This window comes from Pseudopipra pipra, chromosome W (genome assembly GCF_036250125.1).
Source record: "Pseudopipra pipra isolate bDixPip1 chromosome W, bDixPip1.hap1, whole genome shotgun sequence".
Taxonomy (NCBI): Eukaryota; Metazoa; Chordata; class Aves; order Passeriformes; family Pipridae; genus Pseudopipra; species Pseudopipra pipra.
This window is the reverse complement of record NC_087580.1, coordinates 1302962-1328783: the sequence shown is the minus strand read 5'-3', so window position 1 is coordinate 1328783 and position 25822 is coordinate 1302962. Positions and strand designations below refer to the sequence as shown.

Sequence of the window (25822 nt, the reverse complement as noted above, 5' to 3'; positions counted from 1 at the left end):
AAGTGTCCAATAAATAGAGCTTCTAACATTTCTCTTTTAAGATATATTCCTACATGAAAATTTTTCTATTTAGCTGAGACAACAAAAAAGGCTGCAGCACATAAGTAAAAAAGTAGAAAGAAAAAAAAAACAGAACCCCATCTACTAATAACCTTGATGAAGATTGACTCAAATCTGGTATAGTGGCACACAAAAAAAAATATCCAGTCATTCTTATGGAACTATTTTCTTCCTATCCATTACATATTTATAAGTCATGAAAAAGAGAGTAAGGAATTCTGGCAGCTGTCAAATGCTTGTTTTCCTATGTAACACAATGACATTGTTTTCCAAGTAGTGAAACACGTGTGACATTTTTCCAGTGTCACCTTCCTTATTTAGACAGCAAGCAAGCTAAAAACTATCAGCTAGGAAATAAGTCTTGGAACATCATCTTGAGAAATTTCAACTAATATGAATGAGCAACTGGGCTTAAGTTTCCATAGATACACACACCCAAAATAAAAAAAAAAAAACTCCTGATACAAGAATATTTACTACCAAAAATTAACAACATTCAAATCAATTAATCTTTATTCAAGGTAGAATTAAGCACACAGGAGGACTGTTTATGCACATTTAGGAGACAGGAACACTAAATATTTGTCATGATTTGTCAAAGACATCAAACATAATATCACTCTAAGATTTAGCATTTATAAGCCTATTGTAGAGTTTTATTGAGAACAATTTTGTAAAACTATCATAATGGAGTCTGTGCCTTAGAAATAATACTTTTAGAAGTGTTCAATTGTATATCTAACTACAGATTGATCTTTACATTTAAAAACAGAAAAGAACTCTTGGAAACTTTTTTTTTCTTTAACGTTACTTGACATCACACAGAAGTGCTACTCCACGCAGTACCCAGTGCTCTGGAGGCTGACGAGTTTTAAGATCTATAGCAGCAATGTAATTCACATCTGTTCGACTGGTCTTTTTGTAGACTGGACATGAATACAAATGTGGATCTTTTGCAGCTGAAAAGACAGAAGAGACATAAAAAGCAATTTAAACTAAGTTGACAAAACAGGACCCTAAGGGACTGGTCATAAGGCATATGGAAAACTGAGTCAAAGTTCAATAGACACTCCTCTCTATCAGCACCAAGAAACACTTTTACTGGATTCTCACACTTTTCATTACTGTGCTAATGCCAGCTGAAGGCCATATGTGGTTTGAAATTTCTGTAGGTTTGAGATTTAAAATCAGCACATAGGAATTCTATGTGGTAAGAAATGTAAACGGACTCACTAGAGTAATTAGTGTTCTTATTAGTTCAATCTTCCCACTGAACATTACTCCTTACCAATATATTATGTCAAAATAAAAAATGCCCTATTTTGAAATGCATGTAGTATTTGAGAATACAAGTCGTCAACTACTTCACTTCAGAATTAGAACAGTGGTCTAGTCAATAGTTCAGTACTTCAGTGTTCATTATTTAGTATCTTGGCTGCTGATCATGCCTTTTATAAAAGATCAACTATTCAAAATAGCATGTAACCAAGCATTGCTTTTAGAGGTGGAATGCTTTTCAACAGACTTTTCCAATTTTACCTTCTGTGGTGGATAGTTCTATCCTATTTTACATCCCTATTCAACAGCATTTCCTATTCTATATGGAAAAAACCACCACATTAACACAAATTACACATTTTCACATAACAGTACTGTCCTTCAGCCGCACAAGTTTCTTTCCCATTCTTACATTCATTTTTTGCCTCAAGGACAAAACATTTTCCACCACTTCACTCTACCTCTTGCTTGCCTCTGTTAGCTCAAAAGCAGTCTTATCCAGGAAAAAATGCATTTTTATTATATAACATGTTCTCTATAAACACCTTATATAGACATGTACAACCCCATGTATATCTTTTATGTTGTGTATACGTGGTTATATGTTTTGTATATATATATATATGTAACATTCATTTAGCATGTGAGAAAGAGATTATTTGGGTTTAGGTTACAGAGGCTACAGAGGTTACAGAGTTTATTTATATGAATGCTGATGTTCTAAATCTGGGTCACATATTGTCAACATGTACAGTTCACCTGTAAATGGGTTAAAAAGTTATTAACGCCATTAAGACCAGAAGGTATCTATCTAATTAGGGGGGAAAGTGCCCATAATCAATTACCAAGGAAGTCTGAAAGCACACTTTAAGTGGAAGATTGGGAAGACTTCCCATTGAAAAAGATTTTATATGTATACAATGAATAGCAACAGCATCATGAAATCCCTATAGCCCAAAAGATTTCCATGTAGTTAAATAATGAATTCTATCAAAATAACATCCTTTACAATACAATTACTTACTGTTATTCTCTGCATATATCCTTATAACCGGCATCATCTCAAAAAGCACCTTCGGCTTAGATTCAGTCAGTCTCATGTTTCTTCTGTCCCAGCCAGCTCCCTCCAAATACAGCCCATACACATAGACACCTTCCAAAGGAGGGCTTGTGATATCATCCTTCATCCATTTAGTGACTTCATTGCACAGCACTACAGTGTCAAGAGCCCATCCTTTGTTAGCCCTTGTTATTTCCTGCCCAATCCAGACAAAAGTTAGAAGGTTACATTTTCGCATATGCACAGAGCCATTTTCCCCACCAATTATATTGTATGGTCATAACCTATCCTCTTCTGTACAAAAACTCCAACTTTTTATAATATTCATGTTTACAGCGATTTGACTTGTCTCTGAGGTACTGATGGTATGGCACTACAAAAAAAGCTTTCAGTACTTTATCTACTATATTTCATTTTCAATCTTTCTATTATATACAATACTTTAAGATTGTACTAAGTAATAACACAACCACTGAATGCCAAAGGTAACCACATCTTGTGAATATTAAAATTTCACAGATTTGATGAGATGAGAAAACATTAACTGCATGTGCAAAGTAAAATATATTTTCTGGGGTTACCTTTCCTTTCCTGCACCTGCACTAAGTGAATTCTTATTAATGAGCTTACTCAGCTCTAAAGCTATGCAAAAAAAAAAAAAAAAAACCACAAAAAAAACAGAGAACACTTGAAGATAGAAATGCTTAAGATTTAACATATACCTCAAATTTAGTCTATTAGTTAATGCACTGGAAAAGACTCAGTTCCCAGTTGCCCAAGTCCTTACTATCCCATGTCACTAAGTTATGGCAAACCAAAGTTTCATCCCAGTCTTGTAAATGTTTTCCAAGATCTTTGTTGGAAGTAATGGGAATTAATGTTTCCCCCTTATTGCAGTTAATTAGATGCTTTAAAAGAACAGAAGATTTGTAGTTAATGAGCATTCTAGCTCTTCATCTTTCTCATTTCTATTTGTTTCACCACATAGCAATGCCCAGAAGGTCACTTTGGTATTTACTTGGGATATTAGGTTGTTATGTATCCACAGTCTCTTTTTATGGAACCAGAAAGTTCTGTAGATTCCAGCTCTTTCAAATCCTTCTACTAAACCTTTTCCACAAGCTTGGGTGCAAAAAAAATTTGTGGTTTAGGACTGCTTACTCAAAAGAAATATCTTGTTACATAATTCCAAGGCTATTCCTGCAATTTTAACACAAGTCACCAATCAGAACTTCAGATTACACTACTCAGATCTCAGCCTAAGAGGGGAGATTTTTCCTTCTCCACAAATCTTCATTCTCTCCTCCAAAAGTTTGGGGGTTTTCCCTGAGATCCCATTATATTCCTGCCTGAGTATTCTTTTCCGTTCACATACTCCAGACGCTTATTGTCTCCAATATGTCCCTTTATGCTGACCAACACAGGTATTTATTGCTTCCTTTTAATGTAAAAAGTAGTCCATTTGTCAAATGCAACTAGCGTGCTGAACAACCAACACAATCACCAAGCTGACAGCCATATGTACATTATCAAATACATCAAATCTCATATCCACTAATAAAGTCTTTCCCAGTTTGTGAAAAGATTTCCCTTCTATAGTTCAGCTACTGAACTATAGAAGGGAAATGTAAGATGAATTGGGATGAGTTTTTCTGCCCAATCTCCAGCCAGGTAAGTATTGAACACAGAGCAAAAAAGAAGGGGAAAAAAAAGGGGGAGGGAAATAAATGGCTTAACACTCATTTTCAAGGATACTTCAATGGAAACATGAGACAATCATTCTCCATAATGATGTAAGGTAGCCCCTACTTATTTGGGTCTTGGTCAATGCAGAAGTATATTTTAACATGTTAGTGGTTGAAATACTGAAAAAGTACGTGCAAAGGAAGAACAGTTCACTCAGGAAATGTTAAGATAGTCACGTATCTTCCCTGTTGACATGATGGAGTCACGTGTTTTAATTCATCTTTTATCACACAATATATTTTATTTTTAAAAGTATGTAAAAAAATATATAAGCAGAATGAGACTTCAAACCCACTTTACCTGCCTCATTGCAGTTAAAAATCCCTGAGGATTAAAAAACCCTGCCATCCAGAAACAGTTTGGTCGACTTTCAAAAATCCACTTGTAAAACTGGTGATTTCTTTCTAGAAGCTCAGTAAATCAGAAACCAAGAGTACTGGAAGCCCAAGATGCCTAAAAACAGTAAACATCTTTTAAAATAGCATATTCATGTCAAGAAAAGATAACTCCTCACATGGTAGTAAACAACATAATATTAGCAAGGGATATTTGAAGATCATCTTTCATATCTTGACTTTTAACCTGATGCTTAAATATTGCATCCTACTGAAACCCGAAGCAAAGTCTTTCTTTCTTCAAATTCATGCCTACTATTCCATTTACACATGCATAATGCTCTCCATAGTAATTGTTCATTTTATTACATTTTTGGAAAATTAGATAGCTGTTTAAACTAGGAAGAAAAATAGTATACATGCCTTTTTAATCCCAAGATCAATAAATCAAGATAACATGATTTCTGCCAAAACTGTTCTGGTTTTTTATTCCTCTGAAAAAAAAGCTAGGGAAAATTGATCTCAGACAATGTGGAGATATCAGGTTTGTCTCTTTGAATAGTTGTGCTGTGAAGCATCTGCTTTAGTCCAGGTTTTGTACCACGAGAACACTTTGTGAGTAAAAACAAACAATGAAAAAACCTCCCCGTTTTTCTTTCCATCAGTTGCCATCAACAGCTCTAGCTGTCCCTGAAAATAGTTTCTGAGAGTTGGAATTGTCTAGCCTGGAGAAGAAAAGGTTCAAAGGAGATATTATAAATATTTATACCTCGTGTGCAGAGAATGGAAGAACATGAAGCCAGATCCTTGTCAGTTATAGAAGAAAAGGTAGTAGGCACAAGATGATATGTCAGAAATTCCATTTAAACCTAAGGGTTTTTTTAATTTGGTTGGCTGGTGGCTGGTTGGTTGGTTGGTTTTTACTGTGAATGTGATCAAACATTGGAATAGGTTGCCCAGAGAGATTGTGGACTCTTGATTCTGGAGACCCCTGAGAAACCTGCTTTAATTGACCCCACTTTCACAAGTGTGGTCCTTTCCAGTGTCTACTATTCTGTGATGATATGACTACAAGTCTTAAACTCAAAGAATAGCACCAGTGTAGTCCACTAATGTGGGTGCTATGTTTTAAAATCCATCATCACATTTTAAATTACTCTCTTCTCTCTAGCTTTTTATCCTGTCAACATGCAACAGGCTGTTAAAATGGGAAATACCTGCAAACCCCACATTCATTTCTACTTTTATAAATGAAAGACGGCTTGCTTTGACTGTGTTTATTTTAGCACAAAATCTATTCCAGCAGTTTCACAGTTCTGGTTAACACTGTTTTAAAATACAGATTGAAAAAAAGTATTTACTATAAGTCTAACAGTTTAACCTAGCTCTTCAGAAATAGGGTTTTTTTTCTTTTCATAACAAGTGATGTACACGTACTTTTTTCCAGCTAGCAGGAATCCTTCCATCATACATGCAGTCTAAAGCATCCCTCAAATTTTCACTCATAACGATTGTCCCATCAATGGCAAGTTTTAGATCAGTCAGAGTGCTTCTCACTAAAGAAATAACTCTCTGCATTTGTTCAATCTCCTGTCGCAAAAATATGTTCATAGGCTGAAAAGGTCCCATGTTCTTTAGTTTTTCTTTTACCTGTAGGTAGAAAATCAAAGATCCTTCAATAAAAGTGAAAAAAACAAAGTTGGCCTTATGTCAAGATTAGGCACTAGTATGATTTTTAGGATGTAACACTTTTATTTATGGACTTAAATGGTCAGTTTGGCACCTCCCTTGAATTCTCTGCAAGACAGAAATACAGGATTTGTTCAAGAGAAATCTAGGATGATGAGATTGGCTGTGGTTTTAGTCTAACTCATGATTTAGTCTGTATATCATTCTATGAGCTAATCTCATTTAAAAAGCATGTGGGCTGTTAACCCTATTTCAAGGCATTCAGATGTAATTCCAAAAGACAGTTCCAAGGTTCACTTCACACAAGCCAATCAGGAGTAATTGTCCCAGCTACTTTGCCTCAACATAGTAGCACTATTAATCAGCAATGCCTGGGAATTATCACATTACCAGGCAGTTTTGTATTCTAACCAAACTCACTGATAAATTTTTAATTAAAAGTTAGTAATGTTAACAAATTAACAACTGCATGAACATAACTAGAAATTTTATAGTGTCAATAACCTCAGTCAAAAGCTGATGATTCTACCTCCTCTATAGTACAAATGACAACATAGGCATTAAATGGTTTAATATTTCTTAAAAAGTTCTTACAAAGGCACTTCAGTCCACATTTAGTGATCTCATTATAAACATTAAGAGTCTGGTCAGACTTCTCTACAGCATATTTTGGAAGTATTGCCTGTATGAATGAATTCAAACATGTTTTAAAAAAAGTTGTTTGGTTTTTCTTTTTTTATCCATAAAAAGCAAGATGAAGCAAATGTTTTTGACAGGATTTCATTAACTCACTTCATATGGCACATAATCAGCAGGAAGCTTTTCCAGCATATCATCAGCCAGTCTGGCTACAACTGCCTCTCGAGTTTCACCTCCTCCACCAGAGCTATCTTTAGGCTGGATACTGAGGATGGTGTCCAATACATCTTTGGAAACTTTACTTTGGTAAGTGATATCTGCATTGGGGTGCAAACCAAACACCTCGGGTGTGTCATAAGCAGGAAGGCTCTATATAGTAAAATATAAGAAGAGCACAACTGGATATGGATTTATAAGTTAATCAAAAAAAATTCCCCCCCCAAAAAAAATCCCAAACAAACAAAAAAACAACATAGAGCAAAACCAAATAACAAACAGAAAAAAACCCCCTTACATTGTAAAGTAAGCTAGATTTCTTCAGTCTTAGGGAAATAACTTGCTGTGGTCTATTTGTTGTGTCACAGCCCAAATCACACCAAACAAATTCAGTTTTAACATCCATGTGCTATTTTAATAGTAAGTTTTTTCTTTCATATATCTACATCTTTTATTTCTGTGAGGTTATACGCAATGTCTGGACTCCATTTTTACCCTCTTCAATAACTGTGTGCCTCTAGATAAGTCACTCAATCAAACCACAGGAAAAAGAAAATATTCCTGTCATGACGACGATAACATTGATCAAAACAATTAGTTGTCACTAATAGATATGCAGAATGCTAGAAATCAATGCAGAATCCATGAATAAAAGACAAAATACAGGCACTCAGAAGAAAAGAAAAAATACAGGGAATCAGAAACTCATGAGAAACAAGTGATTAGCTTTGATTTACCAACCTGTATGTACTGAAGGTATTGATCCACCATAGTACATTTAGGTATGCTGTATCCTTTGTAGAAGCTGAATTCCTGATTAAATGTATTTTCATTGAACCAAACCTTTACAAAGGTGTTCATGAGTCTTTTGTCATAGTCATCTGTCACACGACCACCATACTGGATCTCACCTATCATGTAACAAACAGTATTCCAGGAGATCCCCTGAAAAGAGTATTTTAAATACAGTCACCCATTTTTAACTAATTGATGCAATTAGCATTGAAAAGGTCTGTACTTCTAAGATTTATATTTCTGAGATGGCTGGGGGGGTGGGTTTAACATACAGGTTAATATAGAAATTTAAGGTGCACTGGATTAAAAATCTAATTTAAGTCTGCTGCCCTAATACACGTACACTTGGAATACTAAATGTTTATGGGGAAAGAAAACAAGTTAAAATCATGCTTGTATTTCAGTTATTAGGAAGCATTTATATCCATTCCACTACTATAAAGATCTATCATTTTAATATACCTTCCCCACAAAAGCATTCATACCTTCTTGGTATCCATGCGATTCAAGTGGCTCTGAATGAAGCGCACAGTAGCATTGAAATCAGCTTGATTAAACTCATAGGGTATATTCCAACCTAGAGATCCAAACTTGCGCCTTTCTTGAACAGTGGAGTGTAGAAAGGCTACAGCATACAACATTGGTTTCCATTGTACCATTTTACTGGAATCTAGTAAATCCTGGCTGACACCTATTGATTGTAAATGGACTTAATAAGAATCACAGTGATAGTCCTTTTTGAAACTACTTCAAATCAGTGCTAAAATCTCACTCTAGAGATCTTAAGTTGGCTCCCTGCCTCTCCCAAGAGTCTAATTATTGTCCCACAAAGTGTTCTATGCTGGGGACAGTTTATAGCATGTTATTAAGTTGCTCAAATTAAAAGAGTAAACTTCAGGGTAAAAAACCCACAATTTACTAATAGCTGAATTCACATAAAGTTGCTTTCCACACAGACTCTTTGTCCTTTGCTTTATGTAATGTAAAGAGCACTTGATTGCCAGCAAATATTAACACATCATTTTTCTGCCAAAAGACAGAAGAAGACCAAAGATTCGAACACTTTGAACTAAGATTCTAGAAGCCAAAATTTGAGAAAAGAAAAAGCATTTCCTGTTTTGCTGTCCAATTAGCTCTGGCAACAGAACTTCAGCAGACCTTCTCTTCTTAATTTTCAGAACTTCCAGCTCAAAACAGGGACCAAGATATGTGCTGGCATAATTGTGATCAGTCCCTCATATTAGCTTATATTGGCTGTAACATGACCACACAAAAATACCAAAGTCCAAAATTTGGTTTTAAATCGCTGCCATTCTAGCACTCACCACCATATGTTCTCTTTAGCCCAGCTCTGAGCCCTTGCGGTGGTTCATTGGTAAACTTAATAGACATTTGAAGTAGGGTGATGGGGAACCGTTTGTGAATGTCAGTTGTCAGCCATAGTCGAAAGCTTTCATGGACATTCTCTGTCTCTATTAGAGTGTCCATCAGCTCATCCAAAAAGTCAAGTCCAAGGTGGCAGTTTTGCAGAAGTGCCCAACCTCCCTAGTTTAAAACAACAAAATATGAAGTTATCAACATTGTTCACAAACCGAAATCACCCTTTGTGAGCTAAGATGCAGGCTTTTCCTTCTGGAGGTGGTGTTAGCTTATTTGTTTTTTTCATGTAAAGAAGTGGTCCTTAGTTGTCCCATCTGCTCTTCTCAAGAAATCTCTACCTTTTCCATGTCAGTACATTTAAAACATACCTTCCCATGACTATACTGCTGATAAACACTGATAAATTTTGGCTTACATATGGGAGCTCAGGAGTAGCTCCATAGAGGAAGCTGCTAAACCTTGTTCTTCACAAGGGTACCAGGCTTGGAAAATAGCCACATATACATACTTAATTAATCTATTGTTATCAATCAATAGGTATCAAACTTTCTCATATGAATTCCCATACTACATATAGACATCTCATATACCTCTTCATTAAGAGGATATGTGAGACAATGAGGGAAAATAACTGCATTTCTCTTAACTAAACAAAAGGTGCTCCTCCTCCCTATTTTTGAATGAGTTTCTTTTCATCTGATCTGCTAATTAGCTCTTTATGAGGAGTCGTCAAACAAGAACCAAGTTGTCAAGAGGCAAAAGTCAAAGAAAAATAGGTTATACAGACGGGGAAGAAGCTCATAACACAAGAGTGTAAGAAACTTAATTTTTTCACATCAGCAGGCCCAGCAGTACTATCACCTGAGGGGCAAAGCATGCTAAATTGGAACATCTCACCTTTTCTTTCTCATACAGATAATTTTGTTCTTTAATTGCTCCACGTTTCACTTGTAAAATGCCTGTGCTACCAGATGGGCCCTCCCAAGTACAAATCCAGACTACAGCAATACAAAATATTTTGCTACACAACCTTGTTTTTCTCAAGTTTATGTAGCTATCAATAGTATATTTGAAATTAATTTTCTCGATTTAACAAAATGCATTTGTATTAGTAAAAATACAAAACAAAAAATGTTCTGAAGTGCTTGCTCAAGAATACTTACTAGTCATGTAACCAAAAAAAAAAATCAATTCAACTACGTTTATCAGTCAGCAATCTACAACAAAAACTCTATTTTATATGCAAAACACTCCATTTTCAATGAAAAACATCTGTATAGTATCAAAAAACTTGTTATGGCCAACTAAATGACTGAAAAGACAGTTTTATCACTTAAGACACTTATTTATATAAATAAATATAGGTTCTTGCATTAGCATTAACTACCCACCAAACAACCTTATTTCATGACAGGATTTTTATTTCTAAGTGTTTAATACAGCTACAAAAAGCATTCAGATTTTTGTCACTTACATGAGCCATTGTCTGCTGTAGAAGTTTACGAGCATGGATTTCTTGTCCCTGGCCCATGGAAACACAGCACGTTTCTGTCTTTAGTCTTTTTCCCAGAGCAGTAATTGAGTCCGTAGGATCAGAGCCCATGGAAAGAAAGCAAATGAGGGGAGTACGTGGATCTGACTCTTCCCATGTTTTCTCCAAATCCAAGATGACTCCCTCTGCGTATTTCTCACCCATAGTTTCAGTGATGTATTTTCTTACCTATATTAAAAAGGGCAAATTTAAACTGTGACCTAACCATTTAATAGTTTTCTTCCCAGTGTAAACCAATAAGTCAGTTGAAGAGCAAAGACTGATAAAAATTTATACCAGAAATAAAAATATGCAACAAGTTTATTTTTACATGTCAATACATCATACTGTCTTTGATGGTGTTATTTCTTACAGCATTATAAGACCAGTTAAAATTTTAAAAATAATTATTATATTACAAATATCTGCATGTATTGTTATAGGTAATACCTATAATTACACTATAAAAAAAATAACCTCTCTAAAACTTCAGAAAAAATTAATTTTTTTACATATCATATCTCCATTAGACTCCTAGCCTTCAAATCTAGGAAAAAAGGAGGAAAGCATTAAAGATGGGTTTCAAAGCTGTTAAGCCTTTTCCACCTTCATGGTTAAACAAACAACGAATTAACAGTAGTAATGATGAAAATAACTATCAGTAAGTAAAAGATCCAGAGGAACAGGTGAAGACCATCTCTTTTATTTCTTTTTGATTTATCTTTAGAAGTTTTAGATTATTGTTCTTTCTTTTCTGAGAAATAAGAAAGGCTCATTCAAACAGTTTTGAGATGATCTTTCTTGTACTCTTTCCCACTACAATGCTTTCATCTTGGATAAATCTTCCCCTTAATACCTCTGGGTTATTTCTCAGAGACAAAAGATATTCAGTATTAAGCATTTGATGAACTATCAGCTTTCATAAAATTGTAAGATGAAAGTGTATCTTGTTCCCATTAACAGTAGTGAGGAACTAATTTTGCATGATCTGTTTCAGTCATATAGCACACATCATAGAGATATTCTTTAGACAGTACTGTTTAACCTACTGACTTCTCTTCCTATGGGATTTTTGTGAATCCAATCACAATGTCTAAAGATGTGCATCCATAAAATTAATACCACGCTTTTACTGATGCATTCCAATTTCAATAATTTGTCATTAATTGCTCTGAATTGCCAGGAATTCAATTGTTTTTTTCTTTTGCACTGGAGATAAAGATTAAAAATAGGCTCCTAGAAGTTGATTTTTCTTTAAAATAGTCTGTTTAATAACCTTCAGTTTTATACTTATCTTCTTTTTAAATAGATGGCTTTAAATTAAAAATTTCAAACAGACTTTAATACAGATTTTTCCAAAATGGGTCTAATTCTTCCATGCAGGAAATGGTTCCTCAATTAAATTGTTTTCATGTTTCCTTTTCCCTCAGACAACTGAGTTCACTAAAATATTTTACTTCAGCCTAACAAGGGGACACTTCTAAAATTCCAGGGAGTAAGCAAGGACACTGAAAAGTACCTTCTGAACTGATAAAGAGATCTGGATAAACACATGTGACTCCAGCAGAAATCCTATTCCACAGTGAAATCATTGGATAATATTTGTTCAATTCATTAGAATAACTTTGCTAATGCTGCCCTTGTAATAAATGCATAAATTTTCTAAAATGAATTTCAGAAAACGCAACGTAATGGTCCATTACAGGAAGGTGCTTAGCATTACATAAAACAGCACTGAACTGCAATCTGGTAACTATTTATTCTAGTGATACCTAAATAGACCATGTTGGCTATATAAAAGTACCTGAGCTATGGTCCTGTCAGGACACCACGATCTGATAAGAAGAAGATGTCTGAAGCAGTCCAGAGATTGACCATAGCCACTGGGAACCAATTCTTCTTCGGGATTCTTACTATCAAACCAGATTTTCCACTGTTTCTCTTCACTGGAAATCTGCAGTTATGTCATCAAAGGAATAAGTCTCACTAAACAGACAAGTCATATTTGCACTGCCACTAGGTCACAAATTTTTAATGATAGTCAGAGACACATTATCCACACACAGACATTTGTTTAGCAATATTAGTACACAGGTTTAATAAGGCTATTAAAAATTATAGGATAAACTTCCAGGTTTTAAGTATGGAATTACAGAATGCAACAACACCTTTATGCATTCATGTTCTGAAAAAAAGAGCTACTACTCAGTATTTTTCATTACTTTTAACATATACCAAATGCTACTTACTTAGTTAGCTGCAATACACTCAGTGTCCGCTAAAACTGTTCATACAAGTGTTGAATTTACTGAACACCCTTTCCACCACATGGTTTGATCACTACCAGACAATCACTGTCAAACGAGAGATTAATTTTAAAAGCTCTTACATACTTGATCAAGAATATCTGAAAATTGTTCAAGTTTACTGAGCTCCACCAAGTTCAGCCAAGTCATATCCAGAATCCATTTAGCTGGCTTAGGAGGACAAGCTTTAAGGTCTAGAGAAGCACCACCTGCAAGAAATTGAACTTAGTTACAATTAGAACTGTTGGAGACACAAATACAAACAAACAAAGAAATAATAAATAAAATAAGACCTTTGGAAAATGTAAACTAGATACTACAAGACTATTTCACATGATTAAGCTTTCCCAAACTGGAGAAATATGACTTAATAACTAAGGAAGGTCATAAAGAAATTTCTGAGTTAGGTAATATGCAAAATTTACTTTCAAATCCTATGTTTCATCTAAATTTACATAATTTTTTAAAATCCAGAACAGCTTCTCATTACAAAATAAATCTATGTTTTACTGCAAAAGAATTAACTTGGCTTTGGGTTCATTTCAATGTTTTTTTCTTTGATTTTTTGTTGATGTAGATAATGCAACAACTTTGCCAATGTATACATTTGCCTTCCTTGAAATTCAACTGAAACTAAAAGAAAGCAAAAACAAAATAAAAGGAAAACACCAAACACAAGAATCCAGATTTTTAATCATGAGGTTACAAGGGTTTTCTACTTTATAAAATCACACCATATTTTATGAAGCAGAGTTTATAGTTTGGTTAATTTATAATATTTTCTTATATTATATACCTTAAATGTAGTCTTTCTTAACCAATTTACCTTTTGAGGCTTTACTGGTTTTTTTGTGCAATGTGCCTGGAAATAAATGCTTTTTGGGAAAAGATATTCCAAAGATATATTTATCAATATTCAGTGTGCTGCTATAAATTAGAACTACCATACAATGTTATCTGTCACCAGATCAGAAAGATAACCATGTATTCTTACAATTGACTGGCTTCTAATGTACAAAAGAAAGAAGCAGGTTGGCTTGGAGAAATAACCAAAGTTTTCTATAATAATATGTATGCTCTACTTAAAATTGTTCCATAGTTTCAACCTTTAATAAGTGTCAGAAATTCTTCGTGCTTCACTCTGTTTCTTTGTATATCAATCTTCAAAGTAAGCAATAATGTGAAGAGAAATTTATGCTCCTCATAGAGTCCTCGAGCAGTATATTTGAACACTTCATATGTCATATATTCAATAATATTAGTAATCCTCTTGCTGGTTATAGGGCTCTTGGTAGACCTGTCAGAAGAAAGGTCTGCAGCTGAATGTTTGCAGTTGCAAATGACAAAAAGCCATAGTTCTGTATTTTCAAAACATGAAAGATAACAGATCACAAGCATAAAATATCAGCAGCAAGCTAGCAACAACTTTCAGATTGAAGGAACAACAAAAAAAAAAAATAATTTCTGATCAAGCCTTTTTGCATACCTGAAAATCAATGTAGTATAATAGTTTTTAACTGTCTAATGCCGAATTTTGAAGGACTGTAAGTACATTAGAAGATTCGTTGCCTTGGTAACTAACAGACGAAGTCTTATGGGTATTTAAACTGACAATTCATGGTCAAGACTGTAAGAAGTAAGTCTTCTTTCTGATATTAGCTTACAACAAATCTTTATTGTACTACAAGCACCTCCAGGACTGGGTAAATACAACTTATTGTTAGCTAAATTACCTGGCCAGGGAGCGGTCAAAAAGCCACAAAAACTGCCGAAGCGAAGTCTGATACATGACATTGACCATGCTCATCTCAGTAATAAGGAAGTACAAGATGCTTCCTCGAGTTGCAACTGAAAAAGAAAAGAAACAAGAATGTGTTCGAAGTAGAAATGCAGAGCAGAAAACTTTAGACCTCTACAACATGTACAGTGGGTTTAATACTAATGATAACGATAACTGAAGTTCCTTGAGTTATTGTATTCTTTACTGCATAGAAAAGCAATAAAATTATTCATTTAATCCTCATTTATACATCAGCAAAAAAAAATCTTTTCTGCAATTAATGCATACTATGTAAAGCCTAGTTTCAAATATGAGCATATCTGGAGAGCAGCTGGATGGTACACTGCAATGTTCAGATTGTCAGTAGAACATATAAAAATTATGGTTGTTTGAAGTACTGTTTGAATGTCCAAACAAATTTCTCTTTACAGACTTTTATAGGAGTCATGTAAAAGCCAAATGAACTATATTGATTTAACTTACCCAGCACTGATTTAACTTACTTTCAGTAGTCATTAGTTTTAAATACAAAGGTTTTACAAATTCTGCAAAGCTTTCTTATACACTAACTGTACCATTTCATACTTTCCCTAAAATGCAGGTAATTCCAGAGAGCTTTCCTTTTTTTCCTCCACTTTTTTCACATTTTCACCTGTCAGTTAAAATCCAAAAGACAGATGAAATGTGCTGACTGTAATAACTTATGGAGAAATGATGAAGCATTCATCAGAACAGATATAAAGAGGATTTACCAATATACTGGGCCTGTAAAAGAGTGTCAACATGTTGAACTCAAACATACAGTTACCTAAACACCCTAAAGACCAGCACACTTGTATATAGAGCAATGGGAAGTCTACAATGAGAATAGATCACTCCATTTTATAAATTCCACATGAACCTTAACATTGAATATTTTCTCCATGATCACGCAATATGACATTTCCTAGATACATTTTACTTATGGGAAAACAAAGATCCTTCCCACAAATTATGGTCTTCCTGATCTTATCCTACTGTTTCTCCTACTCTGAGTATTGATGTTTTAAATACGTGGTCAAGCCATTTGTCTTTCATCACTACCTTCACTCACCAGGTCTATACTCTTCACGGGCTGAGTTGATCTGTATTTCAGTTTCAGCAGAAGTTTGCAGTTTCTCTGTTACTTCTTCAGCAGTCTTCTTAGTGTCAGTCAATACAATTAGTAGACTCTCATCATCTGCCAGAGAACTTTTAGTGCTTGTAAGTCGGAACAAAAGGTTATCTTCTAGGTCCTTAATCCTCCTTTTGTTCATAGTCACATCTTCAATAAGATCAGTTCTTTCTTTCTCTAATTCCTATTGAAATACGTGGTAATATTTGGAAAACAGAAAATCAATCAAAAATAAAAGCAAAATAAAACAGTTTAAAAAATACTGATCCTACTAAAACAGTGTAAGTCAAGAGTAACTGCAGTAATTTGGGGGTAAGAATTCCAGTGGTATTTCTGACACAAGGTCTATTACCAGGTTTCTGAACCGGCTACATAAGTAGGCATTAACAACTCTTTTCAATAAATACTATGGAACATCCTCATATCATGCCCTAAAAGAATAAGATGCTCAGAATAGTAATTGTTTTTCTTTCCTTTCTGTTTCAGAAAAGACAAGTGCAAAGACCTTTCCAGGTATAGGACTTTTTTTTTCCACTCCATCTGATCTCATCCTCATTTATGCCTTGTTTTTTAATCAGCATATTGAAAATTTAGTCTCAGTTACAATGGCCATCCTAAGTCATCAAATTAAGCAGCAAATATTTCAAAAAGTGCCTCTGAAAATATTCTTCCATCAAACAGGGATGATGGAAGCCTTTCACTAAAATGCTTCATTGATTAAGAAAATATGTAGAACGTAAGTGTTTATTTGATTATTTTTTATAATATAGTCTGTGTGGTTTATGTACCTAGTTTGTTTTCCAGTGCTCTTATATAAAAGATGGACACCTGTTAATCAACAGTTTCACATTAAAAAAAACACCAAACCTGTTTGAAATATCTAAAAAAAAATATTCTTCACAGATAATAGTCCTTTCAGTTCATTCTTATAATACTTTTTAAATTAACCTTTAAAAACTTATTACAAATTAATTGCTCAGAGATAAAAATCCTCTATTGAAATATTACAAAATGTTTCAATACATTACAGTGAAATAAAAAGAAAGAATAGAGACCGGATGGGTTAAGAGTCTTTATAAGATATGAATCAGCAGTAAGTGAGCCAGTTGGTAGAAATATTGGCTATGTCTACAGAAGTACTCCTTCTTTGTTTACAAAGGTCTGGTGAACAATTTGAACTAACTTGGAAGTTGTGTGTTCACCTTTGCCAAGTCCACTTCTGCACTGCTCACTGGCTGCTAATATTCCAAATAAACAGGGACAACACTAAGAAATACATAACCTCTCAAATAGCACTAGAGGCTTAATGGATCTGAGACCTCAGCAAGGCTTAAGGAAAGGGTTTATTCCCACATTTGAGTAGCCTTCATTTATACAGATTTGAAACACTGTTACAAGTTGGATATTGCTATTTTGTTTTCTCGCATTCCAAACTTGCGGTCTTCTCACCCTACATTCTCCTTACATTCCTAAGTAATTCAAGTATTCATTTCTTTCAAAGAATGTCCTTTTACCTTAAAAAGGAAATTAAGAAAAATCATTGTATTAGTATCAGATTTAGGGTTTTTTCTTGTCACTTGTACAAAAGGTACATTGAAACATCATCATCAGGTAGAAAATATTATTTTACAGTCATTATAGAATAATGTAAATGCCACATAACTTAAGAGATGTGCTTACAGATTCAAAAGATTCTGACAAAAACTGATGAAAACAGACAAGAAAACTACAGTTAACTGCATTTTAATCAACTGATGCCTTGTGAAACTAAAGAAAAACAGGTAACAATTTTAGGAAGCAAGACAAGCATCATGTAAGTTTGATGAATCAGAAACCTTTTTTTAAAAGTATAGTATTAAAAGAAAGTTAGCATCCAATTAAATATAATAATTAACATGCTGAGCCAAATTAAGTTTCACGTTTTGCTGAGTTCAGTTTAAAAGGTTAAACATACTTTGGAGTGCAATGCATTTTAAAAACTGAAAGCTGTTTTCCGCACAAGAAGAGCCTGAGAAACAAGTTGGAAACAGAATTAACAAACTAAAGTGAAGGATTCTTAGATGAGAACCTTAGTGAAAAAAATCCATCTATTAAGCTCTTAAAATACTTTTTGCAGATCAGAAAGTGGACACAGTTAAAAGTTTTCTTCGTAACTTCAAAAATTTCCAGTCAGAACAGCAAGGATGAAGAAAAACTAAGCCAAGTTGCCATGTACATAAATTTAAGGAACTTGCATCAAAGAGGCTGTTTTGAATCCGGCTTTATGGAATTCCTTTCACAAGCAGATGACATTTTACAGTCTGTAACAAAGTACGCTAGTTCTTGTTAATATCCATAAAATATAAAAGCTGCTAAATAGCTTATATCATTCTATCAAAAATGATTCACAAGTACAAGAATTTGTTCCTTACGAATCCTGAGCCTTTTTCCAGCACAGATCTTGAAATATGAATGTGAAAATTCAAAAACCCATAAACAGTTCTTGCATGTTATAACTCCACTACTAATCTGACATATCCATGACACTAAATAAAAAATTTTTTGTCAAATTTCTTAACAGCTAATGTATCAAAATAAGGATATCAATAAAATAACATGTTATACTACATTCAGACATATATCAAGTCTCTCAAATCCAATTATTCCATGAAATAGAGTATAATTAAATTTATACAGATGTGCCAGCTGCCCTTTGACCTTCTCATGCTTCACTCACATCTTGGAATTGGTTTAACATTCTGATAGAAGAGAAGAAATCAGTACCAGCATTCTTATCAGTAATCAATCAATTCTGTGAAATGTATTTGACACAGATTTTACTAATGAGCATACCAAACAACACAGTAGCAGATAGTTAGACTCTGCAGAAACTTCAAATGATGAGGTGTAAACACTCCTTTTCCTTCTTGCATGTCTAAATCTCATTCTTTCTAAGATCAGAACTGTATCAGAGACAGTGGAATGGCAAGAAGGATAGGAATGTGCATGCAAATCCTGAAGAACACTAATTTCAGAGAAATAATCTCTTTTTGGGATAGAATTTCCTCACATACATTCTAACACTGGATATCACAAAGCAGTGATACTGCTCAAATCATTTGGCAAACTGCCTCACAGCTAAACAATTCCATCACTTCCCTTCCAAAGGCTACAAAAGGTAGCAAGAATCCAGACACTTAAGAGAGGAATGCCCAAATTCCCAAAGATGCATAATTAGATACCACAGAAAAAAAGGTATTGGATCACAGGATATTTCAAATTGACTCTTCAGGAAACCTTGAACCACAGGATGTATGAACAGAGGCAAAGTAAACTGTAAAGTGGTACGTATATTCTATAGAACTCTCCCTTTCTGTCAGGCAGCCCACTTGTCATTTATCTAGCAAAAATATCCCCCAGGTGGTCTCAAACAAAACAGTAGTGAGTATACTACTCTGAGAATCTGGTTCAGAAAGCGTAGTATGTCCACTCATTAGACATTCCCTGTTAGTGGCAAAGAGACAGCCAGATAGTAGAATAATTTTAATTTGGAAGGCACCTACAGAAATTAGCTAGTTCAACCCCCTGCTCAAAGCATGTCGAATAATTCAGTTGCTCAGGGCAATGTCCAGTTGAGTCTTGAACCCTTCCAAGAATGGAAATTCCACAAAATCACACAGTAATCTGTTCTTGGATTCCTGGGTAATCTGTTCCTGGTTTTGACCGCTCTCAATGTAATTATTTTTTCCTGATATCTAATCAGAATTCCCCATGTACCAACTTGAGTCTGTTACTTCTCAGTCTATTGCTTTGCACCTCTGATAAAAGTCAAGCTCCTCTCTTTCTGTGTCTTCCAAGCAAGCATACAGAAACTGCAATGACTGGAGGAATTTGTTGATAAACTGACTTTCATCTGAAGGAATGTGCTGTATTGCAAGGCCCAAGAAGTGAAGTTTGGCATAAGGCTTTGTGAATATACACATCACAGCATGTTTCAGATAAACAGTGATAATTTCATTACATAGTGGGTTGTCAAGCTGTCAGTGGTTGAAGCAAAGCTGATGGTGCAATGAACCTGTCTGACAAAATATAGACCGTCACAGAATGAGTGTGATTTCTCTCATGAGATCCATGGACTGTTTGGGAATGAAATGCAACTACTTGACATGAACAAGATGACTGAGACCGTTAACGAGAAACATCTTACATTTGGCGAGGGGGGGAGGTGGTGCTGGAAGAACAAGAGAACCTCAACAAATGCCACACTAAGGGAACAAAGACATTCACCTCATTCCTCTCTAGTGAAGGTAGCCTGGAACTATTGCCAAAATCTTAGTAAATACACAGTCATAGTGTCTCCAACATTGCATGATTTTATAGCTACAGGGATTAGGTGTTCAGTAGTTTAAAAAATACCAATCAGCCTCTCTCCAGAACTGCTGGTGGCATGTTGATTGGGATTGTCATCCTGAAATTGGACTTCCTCAACTAATATATCTGCATAGTCAAAATCAGTAGGTTTCCCCTTGGAGCAAGAAAGTAGCTAAGTCTAAATCCTTTTCACCAAAAGGTTGGTGACACCAACTATCCATGGTTATGTTGCCCTGAGCTCCACAGTGTGTAGACAGAAGAACATCAGTTTTTATTCTAAGCCCTTTTCCTTTTCATAGGCCATTCTCATGAAGTTGTAAATCATTGAGGCAGAAAAAAATAAGGTGAACATGGTAAGGTTGCAACAATAAAGAGAAATAGAAACTTCCGCATAAATAAGTCAATTGCTTCTGTGCCAGTTTTTAAATCATCACAAATAGGTTATATTAAGAATAATCACAATAGAGAGAGTCAGAAAGTTACCCTGTAATATGGTAATAGAAAGTAACAAATTAAAATTAAAGTAAAGCATTCTACAGGTAAATGTAAAAAGTACAACCAGGAAAACAGATACAATCAATTCTTTTACCTGTTTCTCTGTGAGAATGACTCTGCCTAAGAGTTGATTTTCAAGACCTTTCATCGTCACAGTAAAGTCAATTATGGAGGTTCGAGCACTGATTTCAGGAGAGTAACACGGATTTGACAGTTTTGTAGTAATGTAAAGTCTGAAGCCATCCATAACTTCTACTTCCTTATCACCAACTTTCACCTTAAGAAAAGTATTAAAAAGAAGTCTTGAGATATCAAGAACCAGTACACACTCTTTCAGATACTTCATATAGGAAAAAGGGCTACATTTTTTTGTTTAAAGGCATAAAAATACAGTTTTAAATTATACAACTGATGCAAACAATTTGCTGAGAATACCTATGGACCACTTAAAGTAGCCCATTCACAGATTATTTCATTTTTTTTGAATTGTCATAAGGAAAAGGATAAGGAACTCTATACACTAAATATATTGAGCATTTGTAATCTTAAACTCTACTTTTTTATTTTTTTTTGTATTAGCATTAATCAAATTTAAATTACTTTACTTTTTCATAGTCCTATATTTAGTAGGCGTTATTTTGTTAAGGGCAAAGGTGGGGGGAGGGAAGGAAAGGGGCATTTCCACTTGTTTGCTCATTTGTTTTATTTTTACCTTGTTAGCTGAACCTGTTTTAATGATGTTTCTTTCCAAAACATTATCCAGTGCTGGGTCAAGCTCTTCTCCAACATCTTCTACTAAGGGAGGCCTTCCCAAAGAAAGGCTGTCTTCTAAATGATTTCTAAAATACTTGTGATTCAAAGAAGTGATCTAAAAATATAAAAAGAGATCTATATATTATGATATGACTAGTTAACGAGCTTTATGGTTTTTTAATATTTATAAATTATTTCATTTTGTTTAAATTACTGCAAAAAACAATGGTCTGATGAGTAGACTAGTATTAAGGTGAGAATTGTGACCACAAGAAAAGGTAGCATCAAATTACCATATTCTCTCTCAGATCTCATAGAACTAAACTTCTATTTTGCAACTGCAAAAGTAGAAGCAAAGCAGCACTGAACATTTGCAGTTTTTACATCCTGTGAGTGCAACTACTCAAGAATTTCACAGTAGAAATTCACAGGGACCTTTTAGCACCTTCCATTTTATCCTGGATAACATCCCCAAGTCAAACTGCAGCAGGGTCAATTCCAAGACCAGGGCTCTTCTGGTTTGTTTTTTTTTCTCCTTGAAAATTAGGTGGTTACATCGGACAAGACCTTAAACATTCTTTGCTTTAAAATGTAGTCCTCAGTATAACCATGATTAATTTTTAACACATGCACAAAGCACAAAGCACATTCAGCTTAGATTTTAAAAACGCTGTAAAACAAACTAATAATAATTTTTAACATAACTAGCTAGGCATCCATTAAAGGGTTCCACACCAAGATAAAAATCAACATTAAACTGGTAGAAATACTTTCAGAGCCACTCTATTATCACCCCTCAAGTTCCTCTTTATGGTTTTCAGGCATCTTTTTTTCAAGGTGATTTATTGGTGTAATGATAATTGTAGAAAGTAAGGACTTTCTTTCTCATACTTTCATGTTTGCATTGAATTGGTGTTTCTTGCCTTAGACTGTACATTGTGGTACTACTGTCTTCCCTGTATACTTGCAGAATACTTAGCACCTGACCTCCATACTAAGACAACAGAAATTAAAAATAATTTCTGATTAAAAGGTGATAAAAATATCATGCTATGAACCTTGATTTTAAACATTTAGATGAAATTGTAATAATGAACTAGTTGATGTTTTTTTCCTAACATTTACAGTATTCTGCAAACATATTTATTTACCAGACATTGCCCATCCAGCCAATTACCCACAGTTTATGTTTCATTAAAATAAATTCATTAAACAAATGGAGTCACTGGTGCTAACAGGCTTCAAATGTACACTTTCATATCTAGTCAAATTTCAAATGTAACAAAATATATCTGAGATGTCCTTTATATCCAGACTAGACATTTTATGTAAACGGCATTTGCTAAGCATTATGTGAATCACTGAATTGTAATATTTTGTAAGCTAAGAGTTTCTAGGGATTATGAAAGTGTGGGAGCCCAAACCCAGCTTTCAGCAAAGGAAAACAAGGGCTGACAAAAACCTCGTGATCTGAAAGAGCTGGACCCTTCTCACAAGACCTGTTAAAGTTCTACCTCATGGATCAAGCTTGGCTCCAGCAGAAATCAGAAAGGACTTTTGAGATGATTGTATCAAACCATGTCTAAACCCCTGTAATCCCTCTGTCCCCCATGTAATCCTACTAGAAGAAAAATTAACTATTTGGAAATTGCAGTAAAAATTTGTGTAACTCCCCAATTAACATAGGTTATCCCCTTCATTAACATACAGCCCCAGATGCCTTTAAAATAGTGTTCTCGTGTTCAATAAACTATTCCAGTTTCCCCATACTGGGATCGTGTCTAGTTTTTATTTTTCAGACCGCCACTAATGTCGCCACAACCGTGGGGCTGAGAACCTTCTAACATTTAGAAGATTCGTCAGCCATCGGCTGGCTGGACCAAGGGAAGCAGCACTCCTTGTGTTTCGGTGGTGTGTGCGTAGTCAGAACTGAAAGAAGACGGAAGCCGTGCACGGAAACTTGTCCTCAGCAGGCGGGAACTGCTGAGTGAGCTGACTACGAACTCCAGATTGGGTAATTATTTTAAAGACTTTGTAACAATAAGTAGGGTACAATGGGGTCAAACGTATCAACTGAGCAAAATCATGCTTATTTAATCCTGCAAAAAGTGCTAAAGCAGCACGGAAAAACACTGGACGAATCGTCCTTACAAAGCTTGTTGCTCTGGGCTCAACATAACTTTGCAGAACTGAATGTAACTAACTTTTTAGACGATGCTTTATGGGACAGAGTGGGGGTGCGATTGTGGGAAGAGGCAACGCAGGGAAATGAAAAAGCTACAAAAGTTTTAAAGCCATGGAGAATTTTATACGAGACCCTGAGAGACCCGCGCCGGCGGAAGCAGCAGCGGGACCCGAGCGGGAACCGCTCAGAAGGCAGGAAGGACCCGGAACCCGGAACCGAAAGAGGCACCGGGAAAAACAAACACAAGCAGCGCACGAGGTGTGCAAAAACCGGGGCTATGGAGCGTGAGCGGAGGGAAGGATCCCACAGAATCCCCGGGGGGCTCCGGGAAAGGTCCGAGGGAGGAAAGAGCCCCAGCGGGACCGTCGGCGAAGGAGGGAGCGAGCGGAAACCCAGCGGCAACAGCACGAGACAAACCCAGGAACAGAGGGACCCCAGGGAGTGGGGCAGACACAAAGCTGCCGACTTCAGCAGTAGTCAAAGCAGCAAAAACCCCCTTCCTTGATTTTTTTTTCCCTTTTCTTTGCAGCCTAAACTAAGAACTGGTCTTTTTTTGGAAACCCTTTTGTTTATTAACCTAACTGTTTCAGTTTCACAGTGTGAGTAAGGCGAACAAAACGCTACCAATGGAGAGATTGTCCCCCTGCGCAAAAACAAACAAACAAAAGGAAAAAGGGGGGGGAAGCGAGGGAAGCAAAGACCCTTTGCTGCATGAAGACACCCTTCCGTAACTAATAGCCAAATTGTTTTAAATGTATGCATAGCTGTATTTTTGAAAATTTTAAAGTTTTCACAATAACAATTTTCCTTAAGTCCAAAAGCCAAATTAACACAGAAAGACATATATTTGCCTTAAAAATAGAAGAAGTATATATTTTATCCTTGAACTATAGGAATGTTTATATATATTTGAAATTTAAATTGAACATGAAGTAAAATATGCTTATGTTTTTACAGGTTATACTATCATAAAAAACAGAAAACATATATTACTAATCTAAGGGTGAGAAACAAAAAACGCCAATTTCTCAGTTCATAACCAAAAGACACTGTAAAATGAAACCCAAAAGTATGTTTGTATGATGTTTGTTCGATGGCCATCGAGTATGAATGTGTGAATGTACGCATGCGTGTGAAAATACAATAATTAATATGTTCTGATTTATACACAAATGCACATTACCTCACACATGCACAAACACCCTTAGATAAAAAACAGAAAACATATCACCCTGAGTTGAATAGAATTTCATTTGCAGAAATGTTTTAGGTTAAATAAAAGTTTTCAAAAACAAACACTAAAAAAACACTTTCAGGTAAAAGTCAGGAGCACACGAACCCTGAAGTCATCAAGTTATTAAGTTTGGTTCAAAATCAATCGCTTATAAGTCAATAGAATCTTTAGAGGATAGCTTAAATAAGATTTTATAAGAGTAATTTCTAATAAGAAATAATAGAAATAAGTTAAGTTGTTTAAACAAGTTTTATATTAATTCAGAGTTATTTAGTTTAGCATTGTTGGGAATTTTTCCTTCTTGCATTTTGTTCCTTGTTTACTTTTCTATATCCAAAAGTATCTAATAGTCTTTCTGGTTGGTTTAATGTTCTTAATGTTAGTGCTAAGTTTAAGAAAACAATTTATGTAGCAACATGCAGAATGCCTTAAAACAGCTCGGATTCCTTCACATGCCTTTATAATGCCAAACCTTGTGGCCAAAACTATTCTGACACGCCTTTGCATAATCGTACTTTCCATCTCAGGTATATAAAAGGCTGTACATTGCCTTGAAAAAGGAGCCTCCTTGCTAACATTAATTTCACTTGTGGTATTAAAAGTAAGACTGCAATGTTTCTTGTTAGATCCATTTAAGAATACATTTGCTTCTAAAATGCAGCTATAGAATTTGTTATTACTCACTCTGAACTAATGCATCAAAGCATTGATAAGTTGAAGAAAAAAATAGTAATCAAAACTTAGATTACATGTTTAGTTAGCATGATAAATTTAATACTCTAGTTAAAGAAAACATTTAAGGTAATATTTGTATTCCCTTGTATTTTGTCTTGCATT

The 25822-nt window shown here is 34.9% G+C and overlaps 1 pseudogene; it reads right to left on the bottom strand.

Annotated features, from left to right (window-relative positions):
* Positions 1-546: 546 nt before the first annotated feature.
* Positions 547-25822, bottom strand: part of LOC135405959 (dynein axonemal heavy chain 5-like) — a 28927-nt pseudogene continuing 3651 nt past the window's right edge.